The sequence below is a fragment of the Phragmites australis genome, chromosome 5, assembly GCF_958298935.1.
Source record: "Phragmites australis chromosome 5, lpPhrAust1.1, whole genome shotgun sequence".
NCBI lineage: Eukaryota > Viridiplantae > Streptophyta > Magnoliopsida > Poales > Poaceae > Phragmites > Phragmites australis.
The window spans coordinates 30,851,359-30,874,832 of NC_084925.1; the positions used below are offsets into that span (position 1 = coordinate 30,851,359).

General features: G+C 42.0%; 1 pseudogene; it reads left to right on the plus strand.

The window, feature by feature from the left end:
• The first annotated feature begins 1,178 nt into the window (after positions 1–1,178).
• Positions 1,179–23,233, plus strand: LOC133917965 (plant intracellular Ras-group-related LRR protein 2-like; annotated as a pseudogene).
• The last annotated feature ends 241 nt before the right edge of the window (positions 23,234–23,474 follow it).

Below are 23,474 nucleotides of genomic sequence, written 5' to 3' on the forward strand. Positions count from 1 at the left end.
TTTCTTATTACAGGTCTCACTAGTGAAGGCCGACTATTTTTTTATACGTCGGCGAGCAGGGTCCAGTGCCAACATCTGACTGCCGTAAAGACCTAACAGTGAAGCTAACTACATTCTTTATGTTACCTGTCCATTCTTTCCAGGGAAAAATGAAAACCCCAAAAGTCACTTTGATTTTAAGATTCCCCAAAATTATTTTGTTGCACCCCAAAGTTAGTTTGGCTTTCAGATTCGTCCCAAATTTGAATTTGATTGAAATTTAGTTGAAATATATTTGAATTTGATTTAAAATATTCCTTGATTCATATTCATATATATATATATATATCCTTGATTTTATGTTAGTTTAATAATATATTTGAATTTGATTTGAAAGATTCCTTGATTCATATTTCATATTAAACCAACATAAGATATAATTATTTTGAAATATATTTGAATTCAAATAAGTCTAAGAATATATATATATATGAATATATTTATATACATGCATGTATATATTCAAATATATTATTTTGGCTAAATGCATAAGCTCAATTTATTGCAAGGATTAATTTAGAATTTAATTTAGTGCTCTTTGAAATACTTAGCCAAAATAATATATTTGAATATATATATATATACATGTATATATATATATATTCATATATATATATTTTCTTAATTTTATGTTGGTTTAATAATTAGATATATTTGAATTTGATTCATATGTTGGTTTAATATGAATTCGGGGGGGGGGGGGGGGATCTCAAAACCAGAGTGAATTCTGGGAAAAAAATCAAATTCAAATATATTTTAGCTGAATTTCAAAATAATTAGATTTTATGTTGGTTTAATATGAATCAAGGAATCTTTCAAATCAAATTCAAATATATATTATTAAACCAACATAAAATCAAGGAAATATATATATATATACATACATACATAAACTGAAGGATATATATATATATATATATATATATATATATATATATATATATATATATATATATATATATGAATCAAGGAATATTTCAAATTAAATTCAAATATATTTTAGCTGAATTTCAATCAAATTTAATCTGGGGGAATCTGAAAGCTAGATTAACTTTTTTGTGTGTGTGTGGGGGGGGGGGGGGGTTGCAACAAAACAACTTTAGAAACCAGGACCGCCATTCCGACGCGAGACATTCGCCATGGATCCGACGCTGCAGTCGCATCCAATCCTCGCCTACGTGCTCTCCCGCCACCCCTCGGTGTGCGCGAGGACGCCAACGTCCCCGGCGCTCTCCTCCTCGCACAAGCGGGACCTTGAGCAGCCGTCACCGCACGCTCCATCGGACTCCGTAGAGACCAACCTGGTAGGCCGCATGCCTGGACTCCGCCACCTATCCGTGCTCTCCGCCATGACGCACATGCATGGCCTACGTTGCCTCGACGTGCAACGCGATCCACCTCCTCAGGCCCAGACCCGACCATGAGCTCATCGACACCTCCGGCGCGCTCCTCACCACCATGTCCCTGGACAAGCTGGCACCCTCGGAGGGGAAGGAATTGGAGGGAGATGTGGTCGAAGAGGAGAAGGTAGCGGCGAGCACGGAGGTGGTACGACTTGAGGAGGAGTACGACGCCCAGCTACAGGATGCGGAGGAGAAGCTGGAGCGTGTGTATCGAATGGCGATGCAGGGGAGGGGTATCCAGGAGGTGAGTGGCGGTTACGACAAGGGGGATGAGGACAGAGTGGGAGTGGGGGCGGGGGCAGGGGATGAGGAGGTGATGCGGGTGCTCAAGGAGGCGGAGGAGGGGAGGGTGGTGGAGTGGCTGGATCTCGCCCACTAGCAGTTGCGCCTTTTGCCAGAGCCCATGGGTCAAATCCGTGGCCTCCTTGCACTAGACGTCTCCCGCAACCAGCTCCAGGTCAGGGACTCACCCCGCCATTGCTCTGTTTATGTGGTTGTTCGCAAAATGTTCTGAATTAATCGGATCATTGATTCGAATAGTTACCATTCGTCCAATCCCCAGAATTAAGGTGATCGAGCAATGTGTAAATTATCCCTTTTTGCGAAAGAATGTGTTAATTATCCAAGGGTGCTTAACAGTGTTACCTCAACTGTAGCGAAAATAGCCTCATTAGACCATGCTTGTGATTTTAGTGATTAATGATAACATAGTCAATAAGGACTAACATGTTTGTCAATAATATATGTTAGTAGATCTTATGGATGCAATTTATGAAGAAGCCATCATAACCGAGACAAAGTTAGACTGAATTGGAGAAGTCCCAGGAAGATTTGACTCACCAGATGATCCGATACTCTAGGTGTAGAACTCACTAGAGTATATCAAATGAGAGAGATCCCTAAAGACCTTACCGGAAGGTCCGGTGTTTGAGCAGAGTGCTCACCAGAGCAATTCTTTCAGAGAAGATGTTGTGTTGAAGAATATGCCTCAGCGGATAGTCCGATGATCGGTGGGAGTTGCACCGGAGCATTTCCAAAGAAAAGAAGAGAAGGCTCAACCCACCAGATGGTCCGGTGTTGAGAAGGATGAATGCACCGAAGCATTATTATACGAGAAGGATGCAACCGCTGAAGATCGAAGGTTCAACCCATCGGATGGTCCAGTGCGAATGGAGTAAACATCGGATAATGAACAATGTAAAGAGGTAGAACAAAGTTCAACGCAATGGATGGTCTGATGATGAAGGTTGTGCACACCGAAGCAATATTTCCAGAGAGGGTTGCAAAGGATCAGATGGCTGAAGTCAACTCACCGGATAGTTCGGTGATGAAGTGATATGCACCGGATGCATACACCGGAGCAATTTACACAGAGAAGAAGAAATGACTCGGATGGCTCAGGATAACTCACCAGATAGTCCGATGATGGAGATGAAGTATACACCGAAGTGTTCGGTGGTGTTCATAAAGACTTGAGTGGGGTTCCAACGGCTAGTTTGTGAGAGTGTACTCATCGGATGATCCGGTGTTAGTACCTCACTGGATCATCCGGTATTAACAGCTTTTCAGAGCTGTCAGGCTAGTGCGCTGGTTTTAGGCTATAAATACCCCTCAACTGAGTCATTTGAAGCCATGGCGTGCTGCTAAAGTCTAGAGAAGTTTATATACACCTGAGAAGATATCTAAGCCACCAAAGTGCTCAAAGTGATCATTCAAGACGATTAAACACACCATTAGAGAGTGATTAGTGCTTATAGACCTGGAGAGAGTGTTTCTAGGTGATTGATGCCTAGAGAGTGGATCAATAAGTTATCCAACCTTATACCAAGTGGTACGGTGGCAAGGAACCGGAAGAGAGGCTAGTGGTGAGATATTTCCTTGGTGGCTTGGTGGCTCATCCGGGTGGAGGTCTTGTCTTTATAACTTGGTGACTCAAGAGCTGTGACCGGATACCGACTGAGAGCATATCCTTTGTGGAGCTCCAACATGGATTAGGGGTAGCATTCATACCATCGATACTACGGGAAAAATCCTTATACCGAGTTTGCTCTCTCTACCTTATTTACGTTTTCGCATTTACATTCTTGCAATTTACCTTCTTAGATAGATTGCGAGTGTTTTGATCGGTAGAGTAGACACACTAGATAAACTTAGAGCACATCTAGATAGAATTTGATATATGTTTATCTTATGTAGTTTTTGGAGCCAAAATAGTTCTAAGTGTCCTAATTCATCCTCCTCTTAGGACATCACCGATCCCTTCAACTGGTATCAAAGCTAGGGCTCATATCTAGCTCTATAATTTGTGTTAGAGCTTCACTCCTTTCACAAGGTTTCGGCAATTCAAGTGGCATTTGAGCCTTAGTCTCATTGTGATCGTTTAGACTTCACTGCCTAGTGAGTTGTGACGTTCGAGGTTAGGATGGATTCCCATAGTACTCCACTTTTCGATGGCATAAACTTCCCTTGGTGAAAATTTTTAATGACTTGTTATTTGCAAGCCCGAGGGTTGGATGTTTGGAGAGTCACCGAGAATGGGATGAGACCTCGCATCACCAACAAGGAGAGGCAATTAGATGTATTGGTCAAGAGTATCCTTTTGTCATCTATATATGTTTATGCATTTAATTATGTTTATTCTCTCACCAATACACATGGTATTTGTACTAGTCTCATTGAAATACATGAAGTCACAAAGGATATACGCAATGAGAAATATCATGTGCTTATTACTAAGCTCAATAGTATCAAGCAACTACCCCATGAAAGTGCTAATGATATGTATTCTAGTTTGAACATTCTTGTTAATGAGATCAATGGGTTATGTTTGACGCTAATTGAAGATGTGGTGAGAAGAATACTTCAAGCTCTTCTTCTGAAGTACAATTTGATAGTCTGCATCATCTACGATAACAATGGTATCAAGAAGATAACTCCAAGTCAAGTGCTCGGTAAGATCATCGCCCATGAGATGACAATGAACATGGGGGTGGAAACTTCTTCCTCGTCCGACACTAAGAACCTTACTCTCACAAGCAAGCGAGCTCAATGACAACATATGAAGGAAAGGATGAGGAGACAAGAGCAAGAGTCAAGCTCAAACAAAGATGATAGTGATCAAGATGAAGAGAGCTATGAAGAGGATGATCAAAGCACATCAAGTGATGAAGAAATTGATCCTAAGATGGCCAAGCTCTTCTCAAAGTTAGAGAAGAATATGAAGAGGATCAATGCCAAGGTTAATCATCCTATCTCCATTAAAGACTTGGTCAACACAATTGATCACATCAAGAAGGAGAAGAAGACCAAAATCAAGAAGAGTGAGACAAGGGGGAAGAGCCAAGGCATTTGCTAGCATAGGGAGATGGGTGAGCGATGATGAAGAGTCAAGCTCAAGTGATGAAAGCTTCACCATTTTCCCCTCTAAGAAAACCTCTTCCTTAAGCCCTCTAAGAAAACCTCTTCCTTAAGGTCATCATCACACAAGTCATCATTGCGCAAGTCATCTCATAAGTGCATTATGGTTAAAGGTATGGATAGCGATGTAAGTGATGATGAATCTGATGGGGATTCTCCTCCTATGATGAACTCCTTAATTTGATCAATGAGCAACAAAGTGCCCTTAAGAAACAATCTAAAGAGCTTAAAAAATTTAATGCACTTAATGAAATTCATGCTACCTTTATTTCTAATTACAAACAATTATTGTGCAAACTCAATTTGTTAAACAAGGACCATGAAGAGCTTAAAGCAAAATTTGAGTGTATTGAATCTCAAATTAAGATCCCTTTGAAGCAATCTACCTCTCTATTTAATTACAATCATAATGTAGATGTTTCAACTTCTTGTGATGATTTAATTATTTTATCTAGCTCACCCCTTTGTAATGAAAAATGTATTAAGAATGTTTTTTTAGAACCATCTAATGACCTCATTGCATAAAAGAATAATGAGCTTAAGTAAGAAGTGAAAAAACTCAAGAAAGACTTGGCGAGTTTAAAGGGCAAAAAACATGTCCAACCTCCTCAAGATAACCGTACTTTTATTGTGAAGAAGCTTACGGAGAGATCCACTGTGACATGCTTCAAATACCATTAAGAAGACTATAAGTCCTTCTAATGCAAACAAGTGAAGAATGAGACCAAGAAAAAGAAGAAGATGTCGAACCTCTACACCAAGCTCAAATACAAGATCAAGACCAAGAGCAACCACTACAAGCTTAAGAAGAAGGACAATAGTAAGGTGGTTACACACTTGGTTGGGAGAAAGGACCGGATGTGTAACCAACCTATTTGGGTGCCAAAAAAGTCATCACCAACATGAAGGGACTCTAGTCGGTTTGGGTTCCAAAGAAAACTTGAAGCACAAGTCGGCTTTGGAATTTGGAAGCTTGACTTATAAGATGAAGTGGAAGTTCAAGCAAAGAAGCCAAGTATACAAGATGAGCACATTGATGAATATCATAATCATCACATACCCAAATCCCTTTCCAAAGTGAAAGAGGTAATGGAGCTAGATGCAAACTCCTTTAGTTGTTGTAGCTCATTTCCCTCGTTTAGGATTGCATATGTTTATTTTAATTTATTGTAATACCTAGTGTATGTTTTCATATGGTAAGTTGCTTGTGTTTATCTCTAACCTATGAGCAACCTATATAGTTTATTAGTTGTAGGTTTTTTATATGGCACTAGTTTTTATAATGGGTATCTTTTATGTGCCATGATTCAATCTATAGGATAAATCCCTATTGTTATCAATAGCAGTATATATATATATATATATATATATATATATATATATATATATATATATATATATATATATATATATATATATATATATCACGAGTATTCAATACTTGTATGCACATATTTAGGGGAATATATCCTATAAGTTGTGATTTTAAGACTAAAATGTGTTCTAGTGACATCTTTTGTAGTCTAATAGAGTAATCAACATATCCCCGGATGTATGTAATGCTTAAACGCTTCAATTAGTATTATTGTCAAATCTTTTATTTGTTTAAGCTACATACATGCATAATATAGTTTAAACTTCATATCTTGATATATTATCTAGTTGTGCATATATTTCTTTCTCATGATATATATGCACACATATAAGGAGAGTTTAGACTATATTATGCGAGTTTCATAAATTATGATCCATGTGTTTTTATAGCCTGTAATTGGTATCATTCATTTGTAGTGATATCCATATAATTGGTATCCTTTTATCGTATCTTGGTTTATAAAGCTCTCTCCCATATACTCTAATATTTTACCTTGAGTTCAACATGTGTTTATAGTCTTTTTTAGGAGATTGTTGACAAAGGGAGAGAAGTTTGATGACCAAAGCAAGATGAAAGCAATATGAACAATGCGAGGAGATTGTAGCATCAAGCAAGACATCTAGGAATATCGAAGTTGACAAAGGGGGAGAAGAAAAGATGTTAGGCATCTAGATTGACAAAAGAGAAGCTCTTACATAGGTCGTTCAATGGAGAGCCACAACAAAGGGGGACTAAGTGGTAAGAATATGCATCCAAGTATTGTGGTAAGACTTTGTGCTCGCTTATGATGTTTACATTTGGTACCATTTATTATTTGCCACTTGCTTTGGTTATATTATCATCAATCACAAAAGGGGGACATTGTTGCGAAAATGACGCTATTTGACCATGATTGTGATTTTGGTAATTAATGACAACATAGTTAATGAGACTAACACGTTTGTCAAGAAAATATGTTAGTAGGTCTCATGAATGCAATACATGAAGAAGCCACTGCAACCAGGATAAAGTTGGATTGAATTGAAGAAGTTCTAGGAAGATTTGCCTCATCGGATGGTCCGATGTTCTGGGTGTTGAACTTATCAGAGTATATTTGTTAAGTGGGAGTGAGGCCCGAAGACCTCACTGGAAGTTTCGGAGTTTGAGCAGAGTGCTCACCACATCAATTCTTCAAGAAAAGGTGTTGTGCTGAAGAATATACCTCACCGGATAGTCCGGTGAGTAGTTGGAGTTGCACCGGAGCATTTCTAGAGAAAAAAAGAGAATGCTCAACCCACCGAAAGGTCTAGTGTTGAGAAGAATGGATACACCAGAGCATTATTACCAGATAAGGATGCAACCACTCAAGATCGAAGGTTCAACCCATCGGATGGTCCAGTGCGAATGGAATGCACACCGGACAATACACCAAATAATGAACAGTGCAAAGAGGCAGAACAAAGTTTAATGCAACGGATGGTCCAGTGATGAAGTTTGTGCACACCAGAGCATTATTTTCAGAGAGGGTTGCAAAGGTTCGGATGGCTGAAGTCAACTCATCTGATAGTCCGGTGATAAAGTGATGTGTATCGGATACATACACCAAAGCAATTTATACAGAGAAGAAGGAAATACTTGGATTGCTCAGGATAACTCACCGGATAGTTCTATGATGGAGATGAAGTATACACTGGAGTGTTCGATGTTCACAGAGGCTTGAGTGGGGTTCCAATGGCTAGTTTCTGAGAGTGTACTCATCGGATGATCCGGTGTTAACAGCTTTTCAGAGCCGTTATGTTAATGACTAGTGCGCAGGTTTGAGGCTATAAATACCTCTCCACTTAGTCATTTGAAACTGTGGCATGCTGCTGGAGTCCAGAGAAGTTCATGTACACTTGAGAAGACATCCAAGCCACTAAAGTGCTCAAAGTGATCATTCAAGGCGATTAAACACACCATTAGAGAGTGATTAGTGCTTATAGGCCTAAAGATAGTGTTGTTAGGTGATTGCTGTCTGGAGAGTGGATCAAGGAGTGATCCAACCTTGTACCAAATGGTACGCCGGTACCTTAGAGTCTTTGTGACTCACCGGCAAGCTTGTTGACCTTCCGACTTGGTGTGGAGTGGCGGCAAGATGATTGTGTGGGGACACAGATACCCTTACCTTAGTAGCTCAAGCTTCGAAGTGATCACAACGGCAAGAAACTAGAAGAGTAGCTAGTGGTGAGACCTTGCCTTGGTGGTTTAGTGGCTCATCCGTATGGAGGCCTTGTCTTTATGATTTGGTGGCTCAAGAGCTGTGACCGAGTGCCGACCGGGAGTATATCATTTGTGAAGCTCCAACATTAATTAGGGGTGGCATTCATACCATCGATACCACAGGAAAACCCCCTTGTGGCGAGTTTGCTCTCTCTACCTTATTTATGTTTTCGTATTTACATTCTTGTAATTTACCTTCTTAGATATGTTGCAAATACTTTGATCAATAGAGTAGACACACTAGATAAACCTAGAGTATATTTAGATAGAAATTAATATAGGTTTATATTGTGTTATTTTTGGAGCCAAAATAGTTTTAAGTGTCCTAATTCACCCTCCCTCTTAGGTCGTCACCGATCCCTTCTTCAACACCAGTGTTTAAATTTTTTTATCGAATCGAACACTCTGAATCCAAGTTAGATTCAAAAATGTATTTCACGTGTTCAAATTTTCTTTGCCAAATCAAACACCAAAATCTGAGTCGAATTTTGACATCCGTGTCCATGCCCAGGTAACCCTGTTTCCTAAGTGCAAGGAGTTTGGGCTTCTTTTTGTGATCCTCAATTAGTATCATATATGCCAGTGCTTTGATCCAAGGATGAAATGAAAATTGAAAATCAACGTTGTTTATGAAGCATCGGTAGTGTTTGGTTGGTTGTATGAAGTTAAATGAAGTTTGGTTGGTTGGTTGTATGAAGTTGAATAGGATGGGATCGTACTAGATGGACAAGGTGATCTTGGATGAGAGATGGTATAAGTAGCGTATTTGGTTCGATGTATGTAACGGTATATGAGAGTATTTGGTTGGATGTATGAGATGCACATATGAATGTGTTTAGTTGCTAAAAAGATAATCATTATACCTATTTATAACTTAATTTCTTTATAGTATGATAATTTCTAATTATAATTATCAATAAATTATTTTAATGTGTACTGATCTTTGCTAATTAAAATTAATTATAACTTTAATATGTTACTATTCATCACTAATTACATACAACAATACTTAATTATGGCTAATAACATCTAAATATAACTAATACATAGCTAATTGTTCTTAATTCTGACTAATATTCATTAATCATCACTAAGTTCATGTAATTATAGGAGCTGAATGAGCATATATGAGGTCGTTCGGCTAATTTTCCCATATAGGGTGGTTCAACATCTTAATAGAACATTACTAGAATCTGTATCACCCTGTTCTGCACGAGTTGATAGCGTTCATCCAATCAAACGCAAGCATGCCAACATATCCCACCCATTCTTATTCTCTTAGCATACATCATGCCATCTCCACTACAATTTTATTTCTTCTCTAAACAACTCCATTTTACTTAGGGGGATATACAGTTGTTATGTACCTTCTGATGCCTTGCTCATCACAATAGCTCTTTGAATTCAATTGAGTTGAACTATCCTACTCGATCTGTGTGAAAAGCTACAAGCCTGACATTTGCAAAGCTATCTGCATATGTCTTTACCCTTCTGAACATCTTCAGAGCTTCACTTTTGTTCTTCATCACCTCAAGTCACATGAATCAGCTGTAATCATCTACAATCAGCAAGAAGTACTTGTGGTCACTGGGTGTTGACGGAGTCATTGGGATAAAAACATCTCCATGAACTAGCTCCAACTCATGTTCAGCACGGTACACCAAGGCTTGAGGGAATGGCATTCTTATTTGCTTCCCTAGAGTTCATCCTTGACATAACTGATCAGGATGCTTAATCATAGGCATCCTCTCAACCATCTGGTGTTGCCCAAGCTTCTTCAAAGCACAAAAATTTAGAGGACCATAGCGTTCTTGCCACACCCATGCCTGATCACCTCTTTAGATAGCAAACACACGGATGTGGTCAAATTTAACCTAAGCTTGTACATTTGGTTTCCTGATCGTGCCACCCATGCCAACAATCTACGTTCTTGATCAAGAATCTCATGAAACCATCCTCAATTATAACCTTACACCATCCCCTCCCCACACACCCTCTTCAAGTTTCCCAACATTGCTGATATTGTTTTGAAGGCGGAGAATGTAGTATACCTCGTTCAGTGCATTGTGTTCATCATTTTGGCACTAAAGAGTGACATCGTCTTTGCTGCATATCTGCACCGATGTGTCATCACCAACTGCATTGTGCATTCATGGTTTGATCAAGTGACATGAATGTGGCCCAATTGCCGGTCATGTGATTGATGTCCCATAAATATAGGTACCAGTAACTAGCTTGAACACCAATGTAGATGCTTGTCTCCTCGTTCAGCGGCATCTGAGGGCTGGCCAGAGTGTGCACCATCATGTCCTGATGCACCTTGGCTTGGAGGAGCGTGTGCTACTCGTGCGTCATCGACCTTCACTAGATTGGCCTCTTCTCACTGCTCCCAATGAGGTTTACGACATTCTTTCATGTGATGCCCATATTGTTGCAATTGTAGCATTTATCCTTGGAACGATATTGTGCATTGTCAGGACCCGTCCAAACTAAATTTGAATTGATCATCAAGACGATCATTTGACAAGATGAGAGCTAACCCACACATGTCTTTCGACATGCCACATGCTAACCCACATCTAATCACAAAGATCAAACCACCAATGATTAAAGCGAATTCAATTTCGGTAGTCCCGGTATGTGTGCGTTGGTAACTCCCAGTAAAAACTATTACCTACACATACCTTCAACAACATGAATATCACAACAATAAAGGATTTATAAGATAACAAGCTTTCAAGTTGAGACATAAAACAAGTGATAAGGTTTCAACTAGCGTTGACTTACAAACATCGCAACAGAAAACAAAATAACAACCAAAGAAACAAAACTGGTGGCGCCATCTGCCCACAAGGCAACCGACCAGGAGCTAGAGTAGTTGGCACTTAATAGCTACCTAAAAAGAAAATAAACAGCTTGAGTACGAAGGTACTCGCAAGATTTAATCCATATTAGACATATATAAATAGCCCGACTACAAAAATTATGCATTTGAATGTTAGCAAGAAAGCGGCCACATAGTTAAGTAACTTCATAAGCAAAAGCAAATTTTGACATAAACATGTGAGTACGCTAGAATACCTAAACCAAAACTATCCTGTAGTCGACAACTTGAACATAAATATAACTGGAACCAATATAAACATAAGTGTAAGATAGAACCATATCCACCATGCCCCAACATACCAAACCACCTCATATAATTCCATATTCGTGACTCTACGACTGATACAAATGGACAGAAGCATGCTCGATAACCGAGAGCGTGGCAATTCGAATTGATTTTACACCTTACAGAGGGGTACTCCTGGAGCCACACGACTCAAGGACCATTCGGCTTGCACGATCCGCTAAAGTCCACGCAAGGAGGTACTCATGTCAACCTTTTCCAATAAGCCCCAACTGTTTGATCATGCGTCGATAGGTGCGGGGGTCATCCAGAACTGCTCCCGAAACAAACTGGATATCCCAACCGGCCTCTCATGCCCAACACTATCGATTCGCATGCTAAAAAGTCATAGCTATAAAGGTATTCGGCTCACCCGTCCCATATCCAGATATGTGGCAAGTACAGAAAAGTACTAAAGTCAACTGCAGAGATGAACAATGCTTAAACGATGCAAGCGGTCTACAGGATCCAGGCTTCTCTCCCGAACTACCCCAAGGAACTTCTCCGGGGCAGATGATACCCCTAGCACCACCCACATATCGTCTCATTCTCACAACTCATCCAACCAACATCATCAACCCAATATTGTGATCATTGTGAAAGTAATTAACGCATATGCTCGCGAACGATGGAACATTTCACCGCTCGACTTATACTAGTGACATGTGCATTGCTAAGCATCACAAGAAACTTTTAAGATAGAAAATATCATATTAAACCCAGGTTACAAGAATACAGATAATCAATAATTCAAGCGGAGGAAATAATACATCAAAATAGGCTCTACCCATAGAACTCGACATCGACTCACTAACATGCAAACATATATAAAGCATAATTTATCAATTGAGATGACACATAATTCAAAATAATAGGTGCAGTATGCTTAGATGCTTGACTTGATGCTTTTCTTCAATTCAGGATCAACGACAAACCTCCTCGTGATAACCCGCTACTCTCCGGTTCGACAATCGCTAAAGAAAATAATGCATCGTAATAAGTATGATGAAATGCTACAAAATGTGCTTTATAATGCATGAAAATATTTTTCCTAGTTAGAACAAGTCATAATAAAACTAGCAAAATTGGTTTCACCAATTTTGGACTTGTAAAGAATTAACGTTGAATTAATAAAACTTTAACCTAATTAATTTATCTCAGAATTTTAATTAATCATTTCATAGCTGGGGACAATTTTAATAGGTAGCTTAGGTTATTATGAAACCAAGAAAATTTGTTTCATAATTTTTGAGCTATAGAGAATTTATTATAAATTTTACAAGTTTTAGTAAACAGTGAACTACACTGAAACGGTTCTGTCTGAGTTGACCGTGGTTAGATCGCCAAAATGGACGGTCGGACTGCCGGGAGTGGTGGTTAGACCGTGGAAAAACGTGATCAGACCGCCGGCATGCAGAGAGATTTGGGATCTAGCTGTCAGACTGGACCCTTAGGTGGTCCGACTTCTGGAATGGCGGTTAGACCGCTAGAAAACACGGTCGAACTGCTGTGCTCGGCGGGAGCACTTGGTGAGCTCACCGGTGATAATTCCAACGATGCCTTTGGACAAGGCTGGCACTTAAATGCTCTATGCGACCAGAAGAACCTATTTTAGGTGGTTTGAGTGACATTTGTGGGGCCAAAAACTAGAGCCCCATGGATCGACATCCATGGCTAGGGAGCTCGATTCTATGGCTATGGGGAGTGGAAGATTCTATGGCTATGGGGAGTGGAAGAACTCAGAGGAAACAAGGGGAAAAGGGGTTAGGGAGCTTTACTTTGGTGTGGGGAAGCTTGCTTGTGGGTTGGCTGGCTTCAGGGAAACTTTGATGTGTGGATCCGCTTTGGGGTGCTCCGATCGGCCTAGGGGTGGAAGAAGCGCTTCAGGCTTACTCTGGCGAAGGGGTTGCTTGGGGATGAGCTCGAGGACAACGTGGAAAACTCGTGGGTGATCTCCGCCTTCGGTCTTCGACCTCCGTTGAGCTCGGGTGGGGACCTCCTCTTCTCTTCCTTCTTCTCTCTTCTCTCTCTTTTCTCTCTCTCTCTCTCTCTCTCACTCAGTGGGGAGAAATGAAACAATGGGTGGATGGATATGTGCTGGTCGAGGGCTTAAGTGGCGGTTCTGTGTACTGGCGGTCGTATCGTGAGGTAGCTCGATCAGATCGTCCGAGAGCAGGGACTCTGGGGGTTCTGCATGCCACTGGTAGTTAGACCGGTGACAGCTTGGTTGGACCGCCAGGGGAGTTTCTTCCTGGCTTCTTTCTAAAAGGTTTGAGGGCTTTTGGGGTTTTGGGTACGATTAGGGTTTTGAAGATGATTAGGGAGGCCCAACATACGTTTATGAAACGTTTTAAATACTTAAAATATGATTTTAAAACACTATAATGCTTATGCATGCTCTGCGACCGAATTAAGATTTTTATGCCGTGACATGCGCCTTCCTGCACCGCAATGTCTCTGGTTGTTCGGCTTGCTGCTGCCACGCCTGAAGTTGTTCTAGTCGCCTCCCTGCAGACCTTCACCCTACCCTTCTTCTTTGAGTGAGCCATTCACTCGCAGCTTGCCATCTGGGTGCGTCTCAGAGGGTGTGCATCACTCTTCAACAATGCACAACCTTCCGGTTAGTTCCTCAACCAACAACATTGCCATGTCCAGCAGGGTCTCGATTGAGATTGCAACATGTGAGAACATGTCAGGCACCACACGCAGAAACATGTCGACAACCTTCTTGTCCAACAACTCATCATCAAGGTCATGAAGAAAATTTTCTAGTGACGTGATCCGCATTGAGAAATCAATGTCGACTCTCCATCCTTGAACTAGATTGACTCGAATTTGAGGCAGAGCTTCTAGGCATTTGCTTCTCAAACGCACTGCACACCCTTCACCACGTTCTTCTTCACTGGCGACTGAAGCATCTTCGAGAGGACCACATGCAGGATCACTGCCAATGCCATGCAATCTGCATGATAGTCTGTCGTACCCAGCTCAATTGCCTCCCACGTACCTTGCACCTACAGGTTGACCCTCATCAAGAGAGCCCAATTGGCATAGTTCCCGCGCGTCAGCATGGGGAGTGCTAGCAAGCCGATCGACTCCCTCGCAATCCTCCTTACCGCCACCTGTTGGCCCCCGCATATGTTGTGTGTGCTCAAGCCATCGTTGCCGCCTTCAATATGACTGTCAGATTCTTCATTGTCGGTATAAATCCTGGCAAGAGGAGGGGACCTTGAGGTATCAGAGCTGTCGTCAGACATTAAGGATGGTTACCCGAGCTCTGATACCATCTGTTGGAGATCGAAAAAATTTGGAGATCACGGCAGCGCATGTTCTATCTCTGATGAAATGCAGAGAAGTCTCAGACGGTGAACTGTGATTTTAGGTAAAATGAACAACAGAGAAAGCCTAGTCATTTTTCCAGGGTCTCATGAAGCGATCCCCTTCTTTTTGGTTTTTCTTTTACACTCACAAACATCGCACGATTACAACTACCTGACTGATTTTTGGTGCCACAACACCTGATCCTGAACACCTTGATCGCACACTTCCTCAGTCAAGCCTAACTGACTGAACTAGCTCTGAATTAACTCACGCCACAACTCTGAACTAACCCGACTGACAGAAACTCCAACAGACGAGTCTAACACACAGAGTTAACACACACGCAGACACCTAACCTTCTAATCGACATGATTACACAAAAATGAGGAAGCGCCTGGTGCCCATCCGTTGCATCTATGACGGCTCACCATCGCCTCGGCCGCTGGAGCTTGGAGGAGATGTGGCTCAGCGCTAGCACGATCACCTTGATGTAGAGGAGCACCCAGGCCAGGACGTAGACCACCTCGAATGAGCCCAACGCCACCGGAACCGACACTGACAGGGTGGCCATGTCCATTGTGCTGCCTTGGTGGATGAAGGATGTGTTCGTCTACGAGTACGCTGTAGAGACGCTGATGCTGGTGGCCTAAATGAGCAGAAGCCGAAGCAGGATCTTGACTCTTGAGCTCCTCCACATGCGTCACGGTGTAGAGTTTCCATGAGGAGCTCACTGGCTCCGCCCTCTCCTAGAGGTCGTACTTCGAGACGATGGCCGCCTTGTCTAGAAACCTGAACTCGTCCGTGTGTGCGATCTTGCTTTGGTAACCCGAAGACTTAGTCTTCTCTGGCCTACGAAGGGGTTGGGGCCCTAGTCTAGCTGCACGTTTAAAACGCCGAAAGTATAATGTACATGAGACACAATGAGAAATGCATCGTATGGTTTGGCAAGCATATATGTGTACTAAACCAGAAATAGCTTAAGGAGATAATCTTAAAAGAATCTCATGAGTCAGCTTAGTCTATCCATCCAGTTAGTACTAAGATGTACTAAGATCTGAAGGATCGATATTGGTGGCTTGAAATGAAACGAGAAATTATCAAATAGGTAGCAATTTGTGATATATACCAGTGTGTGTTATCTTATATATGTATCACCTTATACAAGTAATCAAACACTCTTCTGAGTAACAAGATACATGTATGCATAGATTTAGTTGGTGTAACTTAGATTATGAGTGATGCACAGCAAGTGAGGACACAAACGAATCTTTAATAAAGATGAAAAACACGGAGGAAAATTGACGGAAATTTTGCTCATGGATAGAATAGAATTTTAACCATTTAAGTGGAGGTATGGGTTGTGAGAAATTAGGGTCTCGCTCAAGAGTAATTTTTTAGAGAAAAAGTGAAGGAATCGATCTAAAGGTAAATTTCCGACTATAGTTGTTTAGATCATACGATTTTTCTGAAGGAATTTCATATGTAAACTTGCTTGCACATTTTGGAGGAATCTACCATGAACTCTAACCATATGTTACGAGTTCCTTCGATCACTCATGTGTTTTCAGTTTCTACTAATAATGATATGTTTGATAGATCTCTAGCTTCAATAATTCTTCTATTGAAGCTAGGAAGGGCAGAGCTAGGGGTGTTAGGTGTGCTCGGGCACACCCAAATTTTAGAAAGTTCATCAGGGATCTGTTTTTCATTTTACTTTGCACCGCAAAGCTTCTGCCGTAAACTCTAGAAGACAAGAAAAAAAACACTGGTACTAGAAGGGATCGGCTGGTATTTTAGTAAATGATTTAGTATTCTTAGGTATAATTTATGTGGTTTTTTAATTATTACCTAGAATTTCATAAGTTCAAAGTGTTTGCTAGTCTCCATATATCCTTCAAAGTTTTTTTTGATAACAGTTGGCTTGTTCTTTTTTCTCATTATGCAGTGATATGTGCTAGTATCTACTACTTACTACCTATCGATATTGTATTTTGCTACCAAAATAAGATTTTAAAAAAATGTTTTAGAGTTATTATCTCACCAGATAAGGACTTCAAGTAGCTGATATCTTAAGATGTTCAATTTATTATATCCTTAGTTGATAATGGTTTAGATAATGACAACTAGCTAGCTGTACTTTTTAAAGTAATATGAAATTTTCAGCACTACTATAGTCAAATCATGGCTTAGTTTTACTTATGAATTTTTAATATATTTATATTGTACTTTTAGTAAATTTATATTTGTATATTGGATTCAAAAAATTTCAATGGGCACACCCAACAATGAAATCATGGCTCTGCCACTAAAGCTATGCATTCCTAGCTCTAGAAATTTATAGAGCTAGAGCTATGAGTATACTGAGAATATTTAGCTGAGCAATATTGTTTCTATTTTAAATTAAAAATAGTAACTTAAAACACTTTATTATAGCCTACAACTTCAAAATCTATAAATCTAACATGAACTCTAACCATATGTTAGAGGTTCCTTTAAGCGCTTATGTGTTTTCAGTTCCTACTAATAATGGTATGTTTGGTAAAACTCTAGCTTCAAGAATGCTTGAAGCTAGGTATTTTTAGCTCCAAAAATTTGCAGGCTAGAGCTGAGTGTATTTAGATGAGCAATTTTGTTTTTATTTTAAACTAAAATGGTAACTTAAATCATTTTATTGTAATATATAACCTCAAAACTTAACGTGAAGCTATAAACTAGAGATCTACTAAATAAAGACTAAGTATGTACAACTAACTAAGAAGCATACCAACACCTTTTGGGAGCAATTTCATGTGTTTTTAATTCTTATAGCATTTGAATGTGGGTGACATTAAAATCCCGTGTTTTTTCTATTCTGGTACCTTTTTTTTACCCCTGCATTGTAAAAGGAGCCTTAATCCGCGGTAGGGAAGTACAGCTAAAGATGATACATAAGAAGGTAAAGTAATCATAAATGATTCGCTAATATTGGGATTATTAAATTCCAACAAGCTAACGAGTTTGTTACTGATCAAAATGCGGTCATCTTCTCCAGGACAGCAGCATGCTAGCCTTTCCCCTTGTTATTAACTGATCCACGCAACTGCGAATCTTAGTTGGTCGACAAGGTTAGTAGGCCATGAACAATTCTAGATATTTAAGAAAAGAGTGTTAAGTAATTATATAAAAATTATAAGTTTCAATAAAAAAATATTACATATGTTTAAATATAATTAACTATCTTTTTTATATTAAATTAAGTAACGATGTTTAAATAAGCAAATTATTCTCCTTCTAAACACTTATATCAGTTAGAAAAAACCCTGATTTTTTCTATAAACATCTTATTTTATATACTTTTATGATACGAATTTAGGGGGCCCGCCCTTTCTGTTCCCTGCTTCACTAGTGATCTTCGTTGAATTTGGGCAAAAATACGAATTTATACAATATACGTTTGCGTATTTAATGAAATAGACAATTGTTTTCTGTATTTACGAATTTAGCACCTGTATTCGGCGCACGGTGTGTTAAAAATAGCTTTTCGGGACACGGTGTACGAAAAATTCATTTTTGGCACACCGTATGCCAAATATGCTGTATTCGGCACACGATGTGCCGAATATAGGCAAAAGCGTATTTTGGCACACCGTGCGCCAAAAATCAAGTGTATTCGGCACACTGTGTGCCGAAATACATGTTTTTTTTCGTGCGCCCTGTTCGTGATTTGGCTCTTCATTTTATGTAACGATGTGTTGCTATTTCATGTGATTTGGCTCTTTATTTTATGTCACAAAATTAGAAATTAGTTGCTAATGTAATTGTACATTTCAAAATGCATGAGTAAGAAAGCATATAGTCTCTAAGGAGGCGGACAGTCTTAACACTTAGGTATATTTGAACATGTGCAACATTAACTCTTGTATCAGTGATCATCTCAAGATAGCGGCAAAAAGTGATGACGTAGATTAGCGAAATTGTCGAGGCATTGGTGGCATGAAATCGTTGTCATCGTTTTCGTCTTGAGGTATCATGGTACGAGGACATGCTCTTGTATTGTTCATTGAACCTTCTCCTGTGTGGCTGGTGGAACGTTGAGGCATTGGTGGCATGAAATCGTCGTCGTCTTGAGGTATCACGGTACGGTCGATGAGGCTTGTGAGCAGTGAGACCTCGATCGGCGGCAGGAGAGTCCTGCCACCACCCTCCATGGGAGCTCCTGCCATCATAAGAGCGAACGGTAGTAGTCCGGCCTGTGTGAGGGGCTCGTGGAATCGAGGGTCTAACTCCTTAAGTTTGCGCACACTCCTGGAACACAACGGGACCAACTGCAAAGGTATGCAATACATTTATTGAGTAAGTACCAAGTTATCAGAGCAATTGAAATTCACATATTATCGTTGTACCTGTTGCCTTGCGAAAATTATCCTTCCCCTGTGGTTCTCGTCGTACCGTAGTTGAAGAAGCTCGGGAAGGTGAACGTGAGCCATGCCAATGATTTCAAGCCTCATGGTTCAATTACAAAACAACGTAAGACAACAGCTATTACAAAATAGGTACAACACCTAATACGTGCATAACAAATTACAATACAATCCATGTTTCCAATAAACTTCATATAACAAACTAAATGGCAACAAATCTAATACATTCCAGTTCGATCGTAGCCTAATAGTTTACCGCCGGGTCGGACAAGTCCTCCTGTCATGGCCGGATTTCTTGCATATTTTGCACCTACGTAGTCCATCAACAGCATCTGCTGCATCCATGTCACCTTGAAGCCTCGTGGCTCTAGGCCTTCCAAGATCTGTGTGTCTGGCCCTGGGATAAGGTACCCACTTAGGCCCCTCGATTGCTTTGTAGCTGGATCCGATGTTGAAGGAACGTATTTTTGGAAGCCATGTGCTCCTCAGTGCATCGATCGTGAAATAGGGTGATACGTATTGTGATCCGTCGTTGCCGCCCATGTCCCTGCAAGTGGCCAAGACATGGGAGCACGGGATATGGTGCAGTTTTAGCTTATTGTATATGCACTTCACCTCGTGAGGACCAATTTGACATTGTTGCACGGTGTCCCCCGCGTTGTATCCTGAAGTGTACCGACGACGACACATGACCTCAAATTCATTGTTGGCCCGGTCATAGATCCTAGTTCGATGAAAGTGTGCCTTACTCCTCCTTCTGGATAAGATTTCCTCCACCTTAGGTGCAAACCGCGTGCTGCACTCCATTGCAGCTATACCACAGTCTCGAAAGTAGTCAGCCATCCTATAGAATGTGAGCTCAATTATGGCACACAACGGGAGGCCACGTACACCCTTTAGGACATTGTTGAACGCCTCCGCTATGTTCATTGTCATGATCGTATACCTATTATAAGAGATAAAAATTTTAGATGTGATATTTTCGTAACCAAAAGTAAAATTATATCTTTCAAATGCTATGTTCTAACCTGAAACCGTGAGTATCATGGATTAGGGCCCAACGCTCCACAGGCTTTCCCGCTATCCACTGGTTAAACGTAGCACGTGAACGACTAATGATGGTTTGCCCCCCCCCCCCCACCATTTGCGTCCGCAGATGGTCCTCCTGTGCTTCCTGCTCTGCCATCATCTTACGAGTGGTCTCATTTAACTCTCGCCATATCTTGTTGAACTTCGCCTGCTGGTTCTAAAGACACAACCCTTTGAACGTATGCAAGAGGCCCTTGTTGCGGTCTGAGATGATGCAGACTCGTTCCCTATTGCCGACGACACGTGTCCTCACCAAGGTGAGGAACCACAACCAACTATCATTGTTCTCACTCTCAACCATTACATACGCGAGAGGAATGATCTGATTGTTTGCATCCGCCGCCATCGCTGTCATTAGGTTACCATGGTACTTGCCGCTAAGAAATGTGGCATCCACACATACCACCGGCTTGCAATGTCTGAAAGCTTCGATGCATTGGCCAAAGGACCAGAAAAACCTAATGAGGTATTGGTCGGTGCTGCTGTATGACCCATTCTCCAGCCTGATCGGCTCATCCGCCATGGCCCACTGGGTCCCGGGATTGGTTATGGAAATCTTCTGCAGCAGCCTCTGTGCATAGTGGTACGACTCTTCGAAACTTCCAAACAACATCTTCAACGCCTTCTGCTTCGCTCGCCATGCGGTGTGGTAATTGATCAGTATACCCGTCTTAGTCTACACCTCCTCCATAATGGATTTTGGTGACAAACATATGTTTGTGCCAACAAGGGTGATGAGTAGTTGGGCTATGAACCTCGCATCAACGGCGTGGCTCACATTTCTAACAGCCTCTTCGCTGCATGTATGTGAGGTGTGTCTACTCAGCATAAAACAGTTCTCGTGCTTTGGCTTATGGGCTCGTACGAAGTAAGGACAATTCGGGTGCTTGATACACCTGACCTCGTACTCCGTATGGTTAGACCGGGTGCACTTGTGGTCCCTTCTTATGATTACACATAGTTGCTGATAATGTGGATGACCTCCTCCCTGTTCCGAAACCGTTGTCCCACCTGGATGTCGCTATTCTGGTATCCCCAGTTAGATAGGGTGTTATCGTCAATGATGGTATAATCTAGCAGCCCAGCACCATGAAAGTACTGGATCGGCGGCACCGGGTCATCGTTGTCAGCACCTTCTTCGTCGCCACTACCACCGGCTTCATCATCCATGCATCCTGCATCTACCTCACCATGGTCCACTTCGGATCCATTCGTACCGGAAGTGCCCTCCCCGACATTCCCTCCCGCCTCATCATGCATCACATTATGGTCTGATCCTTCCACGCTAGACACCGCTTCACCATGCACCGGTCGTGATACTATGTTTACGTACACTCCTATTTTAAAGTTCTCCTCTAATACCTTACGTGAGTACAAGGCCTATGCGTTATTCCTTCTCAAATCGAACAACGTATGGACAATGAGAGAGCTGTTTGGCACAAGCCATGGCCGCACACCCTCTAGGACAACATTGTAGGACTGCTGATTTAGACGTAAAAGGCTCATAACATGTGTTTTTAAGCCTTCTAGATCAATTGGTAGCTCAACCGTACTCTCTACGTGTTGACAGTTCTGAATTGACACGAGTCTCCCATGCAAAACAGCGAGATATTCTCCATAATAAATACGGTGTGCCGAAAATAACTTTTTCGGTACACCGTGTCCCGAAAAGCTATTTTTGACACACTGTGCGCCAAATACAGGTGTTAAAATCGTAAATAAAAAAAAATTGTTCATTTCTTTAAATATGCTAACATATACTGTATAAAATCGTATTTTTGCCTTGAATTTGTAGGTGACCCTAGATGCTATTGGCGGGCTTGAACACCTGGAAGAACTCTGCCTCGCTTCCAACGCCTTGATTCTCTTCCGGACTCCATCGGCCTCCTCTCCAACCTCAAGATCCTCGACGTTTCCGGCAACCGGCTGAGGGCTCTCCCCGACAGCATCTCGAAATGTAGGTAACCAAGCATCTGTTCAGTGCCCACGAATATCTCCCTGGCGATGTTGGTTTGTCGATCGCATGTGAACAAGAAACTCCCATTGCCAGATCATTGGTGGAGCTGGACGCGAGCTACAACGCCCTCGCGTCCCTCCCAACGGGCATCGGGCACGAGCTGGTGCGCCTGCAGACGCTGCGCGTGCACCTCAACAAGCCGCGGTCGCTACCATCGTCCGATCCGTCTGCGAGATGCAGTCGCTGCGGCTGCCTGACGCGCACTTCAACGAGCTCCGCGGCCTGTCGGCCGCCATCGGTCGGCTGTACGCGCTCGAGACGCTGGACCTGAGTAGCAACTTCAGCGACATGCGGGACCTACCGCCCTCATTCGGCGACCTGGCCGGCCTGCGCGAGCTCGACCTCAGCAACAACCAGATCCGCGTGCTGCCGAACTACTTCGGCCGGCTCGGCAGGCTGGAGCGGCTCCGCCTGGACCAGAACCCGCTCGCCGTGCCGCCCGCAGAGGTGGTCTCCAAGGGTGTTGCCGTGGTGAAGGAGTACATGGCGAGACGGTGGGCCAAGGCAGTGGCCGAGGAGGAGCGGCGTATGAGCGCGGCCGCTGCGGCGGAGAGCCCCAAGGCATCGACGCCCAGGGAGTGGCTGACGCGGAGCGTGTCGTCGCTGAGCACCTGGATGTCGGACGTCACGGGGAAGGTTGTCGGGCAGGACAAGGTGGCGGAGGAGGACGCCTTCTTGGAGCAGCAGCACTGGAGCCACAGGAGAGCGCGTCCACAGGATCGCTCGCTGCTTGACCTTTGTTGTAGAAATTACTGGTTTTCATAGTGTCCGTTCCTCCGTCGTAAAAGTTGATGACTTATCTCTATTATTTAAAAAATACGAAATGATTTATAAAGCTTTTACTTAGTTTGCTCCGTGGTCCGCCCCTCTTCCAAAACTCAGCGCTGACATGTGATCCAGCGTGGCCGAGTCCCTCTCCACCCAACACCCTCCGCGATTCACACCACGCCCGTCAACGCGCCCCTCGTTCCCCTCCAAAATGCGTGGCCTTTGCCGGATCCACCCC